Source organism: Austrofundulus limnaeus, unplaced genomic scaffold, assembly GCF_001266775.1.
Source record: "Austrofundulus limnaeus strain Quisiro unplaced genomic scaffold, Austrofundulus_limnaeus-1.0 Scaffold869, whole genome shotgun sequence".
NCBI lineage: Eukaryota > Metazoa > Chordata > Actinopteri > Cyprinodontiformes > Rivulidae > Austrofundulus > Austrofundulus limnaeus.
Window position 1 is genome coordinate 171,336 of NW_013953271.1, and position 5,002 is coordinate 176,337.

Sequence of the window (5,002 nt, forward strand, 5' to 3'; positions counted from 1 at the left end):
GTGGCTGGGGAGAGGGAGGTCTGGGCCTCCCTTCTGAAGCTGCTGCCCCCGCGACCCGACCCCGGATAGGCGGAAGAAAATGGATGGATGGATGGATGAAACTGGAGACGAGCTGGAGACTACCCTGAGACGAACTGGAGACTATCCTGAGATAAACTGGAGATGAGCTGGAGTTTACCCGAGACGAGCTGGAGACTAACCTGAGACAAACTGGAGACGAGCTAGAGACTGTCCGAGACAAGCTGGAGAATAACCTGAGACAAACAGGAGACAAGCTGGAGATGAGTTGGAGACTATCTTGAGACAAGCTGGAGTCAAGCTGGAGACTAACCTGAGACAAGCTGGAGACTAACCTGAGACGAGCTGGAGACTAACCTGAGACGAGCTGGAGACTAACCTGAGACAAGCTGGAGACTAACCTGAGACGAGCTGGAGACTAACCTGAGATGAGCTGGAGACTAACCTGAGACAAGCTGGAGACACTTGTATCAGCTGAGAGAAGACTTCCTGCTCTGATGGTTAAAGTTCATGAGGAAACTTAGGACAACCCAGAGGACTATCAGACTGTGAGAAGTTTTGAACACATTTGGAAACATTTTGGAGAAGTATTGTATCTGAAGTATTTTGGACATGTTTGGATATGACTTGAGACATTTGAAGACATTTGGAGACCTTTTTAGGGAATTTGGAAACATTTTGGACAAATTTGGAGATGTTTTGGAGATGTTTTGAGACATTTATGGACTTTTGGAACATATTGAGACCATTTGGAGATAATTTGGAACCTTTTGAAGACATTTTGTACATGTTGGAAAAAGTTTTGGACATGTTTGGAGACGTTTTGAGACATTTAGGAGATTTCCTGGAGAACACTGTTCACCAGCAGATGATCCTAGCTGCTGACTGGCTGTCAGTATTTGTCAGTATTTGCTCCACAAAGACAAACTCGCAGTCCTGTAAACACAAGTCTGTCCAACAGGCAGCAGCTGAACTGTTTCCTGACAAACAAGAAGCAGGGAGTGAAGGTGAGGATGGTTCTGAGCAGGAAGACAAAGAGAGGAGGAGGACCGGCTGCATGAAACTCGATATTCCTGTATACTGAATCTTCCCCCGAGGCCTGTTTCCATTATCCCTGAACGGGGGAGTCGTTTAGCTGATCCAGCCCAGCTTTTCCTTCTTTATTCTTTCTCTCTCTCTTCTTCACTGTTTTTTTCTCAGACACATTGTGCAAATGTAACCTTTAGCGAGGCCCAACCCCCCCACCACGTCCCCGGAAAGTTGGCTCGCCGCTTCGCTGCCAAGAAATATGAAAAACTGGCAGTCTGCCCGTTTCATCTGCAAACACACGGCAGAAAAAAGAAAAAGGCGGGAGGGAGGAGGAGGAGGAGGGGAGGTGACAGAGAGGCGAAGGAAATGCTGCTGAACTGAGCTGAGCTGAGCTGAGCTGAGCTGAGCTGAACGCCACGAGGAAGAAAAAGATTCTAAAGCTGAGCGGAGCAGAGAGGAAACTGGCAGCAGAGAGATAAGGACGAATGAAACTTAATGAAAAGAAACCAGACAAACCACTGAAGATAAACCTAATGTGGACCAATTCTGAGCAACAGCCGAAGATGAGCCGAAGGTCCACACAGACCAACCAGCAACAACCAACTAAACAACTTACTACAACCAACCAGAAACAACCAAAACTAACACAATCCAACCAGACAAACCAACCACAAGTAACCACAACCAACCAACCAACCGAAACTAACCTCAACCAATCAACCAACGAATCACAACCAATTAACCAACCACAACCAACTGAAACTAACCACAACCAACCAATCAACCACAACTAACCAGCTAGACAACCAACCACAACCAACCAACTACACAACCAATCACAACTAACCAGCTAGACAACCAACCACAACCAACCAACTAAACAAACCACAACTAACCAGCTAGACAACCAACCACAACCAAACAACCAACTAGACAACCAGCCACAACTAACTAGCTAGACATCCAACCACATCCAACCAACTAGACAACCAACCACAACCAACCAACCAACTAGACAACCAACCACAAACAACCTCAACCAACCAATCAACCACTACTAACCAGCTTGACAACCAACCACAACCAACCAATCAATCACAACTAACCAGCTAGACAACCAACCACAACCAACCAACTAAACAAACCACAACTAACCAGCTAGACAACCAACCACAACCAACAACAACTAACCAGCTAGACATCCAACCACAACCAACCAACTAGACAACCAACCACAACTAACCAGCTAGACAACCAACCACAACCAAACAACCAACTAAACAACCAGCCACAACTAAGCAGCTAGACAACCAACCACATCCAACCAACTAGACAACCAACCAACCAATCAACCACAACTAACCAACTAGACAAACCAACCACAACCAACCAACTAGACAACCAACCACAACCAACCAACTAGACAACCAACCACAACTAACCAGCTAGACAACCAACCACATCCGACCAACTAGACAACCAACCACAACCAACCAACCAACTAGACAACTAACCACAACTAACCAACTAGACAACCCACCAATCAACCAGACAACCAACCACAACTAACCAGCTAGACAACCAACCACAACCAACTAGACAACCAACCAACCAACTAGACATCCAACCAACTAGACAACCAAACACAACCAACCTCAACCAACCAATCAACCACTCCAAACCAGCTAGACAACCAACCACAACCAACCAACCAATCAACCACAACTAACCAGCTAGACAACCAACCACAACCAACCAACTAGACAACCAACCACAGCTAACCAGCTAGACAACCAACCACAACTAACCAGCTAGACATCCAACCACATCCAACCAACTAGACAACCAACCAACCAATCAACCACAACTAACCAACTAGACAACCAACCACAACCAACCAACTAGACAACCAACCACAACCAACTAGACAACCAACCACAACCAACCAACCAACTAGACATCCAACCACAACCAACCAACTAGACAACCAACCACAACCAACCAACCAACCAACCAACCAACCAACCAACCAACCAACCAACCATAACTAACCAACTAGACAACCAACCAACTAACCAGATGACCTACAATACGACCATCCTCAGCCACCTACTGTAAGTTAGTATTTTTTTTAAAAAGGAGGTTTTCTGTTTCTAGGAGGAAAACGACTTGATGAAAATATTTCAGGACAACAGAAGCTGAAACTGAAGATTCTGTTTTTCTTTAAACCAGCTGCATCCAGAGCTTGTTTCAGATCACTGAAGTTATTTCTCCTGCAGCTCAGCACTGTTTTCCTTCGAGGAAAAAAAAAGCTTTTCTTCTTCCAGTTATAGAAAGAGAAGCAGGACGTCTCATGAAGAACCTTTCTGGAGCTCTTCCTGTAACTCCAATGTCTCTTCCTGGTCGTTGCCTAGCAACAGAGGAGGGAAAAAATAGACGAGGTGATGAGTGAAGGTGATCCTGAGGGAGGAGGAGACTGATTGTTGCAGAGCTTTGGTGTTTATTTATTTCAGTTTTACAACAACAACAACAACAGCCTTTAACTGATGTTCTCCCACGATGCGTTTAGGCTCCATTCACTGTGTAGGAAATAAATGTTTCATAAAGAAAGGTTGTTTTCAATTAAAAATAAATACAATTCTTCACAAAAACTGATTAAAAACAGCTTTAATACAAAAACTAAACTAACAGATTAAGGCAATTTAATTCTTATTTAAAAAACAATCTGATCAAACCTGATGGAAACTTTGATATTTTTTTAATATTTCAATTTATTGAGAAACTTTGTTTAATACTGTATGTAAAATTTAAAAAAATCTTTATAAAGTTTGTTTCTTTAAAACTTCAGCTGCTGGTTCTGTTTGTCTTCTTGCTTCATTTAGCTTTTACTTTCTATTCTGTTAAGTTTAACTTTTAGCTACTTTTTGGGCTCTTTTAGCTTTTAGCTATTGTTCAGCTACTTTTACATTATAGGAACCATTCTACTCCTTTTTATCTTTCAATAACTCTTTTGTTATTTTCATTTTGTTTTGCTTTTCTAATTTGACTTTTAGCTGTTGTAGCCGCTTTTACGACTATTCAGTTTCGTTGATTTTAGCTACGATTTTCCTACTTTTAGCTACTATTCAGCTAATTTCAGCATCTGATAAAATAAAATAAAATATAAAATAAAACAAAACAAAATAAAATAATATTTATGAGTTCTGGAGGTTTGTCTCTTCAGGTCCTCATGAATCCCCTGAGTGATGGAGAGAAGAGTCTGAAAGACTGGATCAGCAGGAGGGAGTGTGACCAGAACCGGACCAGGGAGGAGGGAGTGTGATCAGAACCGGACCAGGGAGGAGGGAGTGTGATCAGAACCGGACCAGGGAGGAGGGAGACTCCAGGAGGAGGATCAATATCTAATTTCAGCTCTGAGCTCACACTCGATGCTTTTCCAATAAGTCTGGATTAAAGAGTTTAAAGAGTTCTGTGTGTTTGAGAGGAGACCACATCCATCTGCAGCTCTGAGACCAGGTCCTGATCCAGATCCAGCTCTGAGCCGAACCAGAACCCAGTCTAGACTCTGCAGAACCACAAATCATGTGGTTCTGATGGTCTCTGGTTCTCTACTGTCCTCATGTGGTTCTGTGGGGAAACAACAGGACAACAGATGTTTTATGAAATAGTTCAATTTTAAATATWTTTATTTCATTCATCATTATTATGCTCTAAAATGGATCATAGTTTTACAAAATGAACCCAAAACAAAGTAAACATTAAAGTAGTTAAAGAATCAAAATTACATCCATCCAAATGTTACAAGAAAAGTTTGGACATCGTAACGAAAATTAGTCCAAAAAATATAGAAAAAAGTGCTAAAATGTGAAGTCTGATACTGAGTCGATCCAGCAGGGGGAGCTGCTGCTCCTGGTTCTCTTTCAAAACCAGTTGCTCTGCGCATGCGCTGTTTGTT

The 5,002-nt window shown here is 42.6% G+C and overlaps 1 long non-coding RNA gene across 1 annotated transcript in view; it reads left to right on the top strand.

The window, feature by feature from the left end:
• The window catches only part of LOC106533020 (uncharacterized), a 14,736-nt gene extending 10,221 nt beyond the window's left edge, over window positions 1-4,515 (top strand). The window contains exon 3 of the long non-coding RNA XR_001312181.1: window positions 4,271-4,515. This is a non-coding gene — a long non-coding RNA (uncharacterized LOC106533020). The remainder of the gene's footprint in view (window positions 1-4,270) is intronic.
• The last annotated feature ends 487 nt before the right edge of the window (window positions 4,516-5,002 follow it).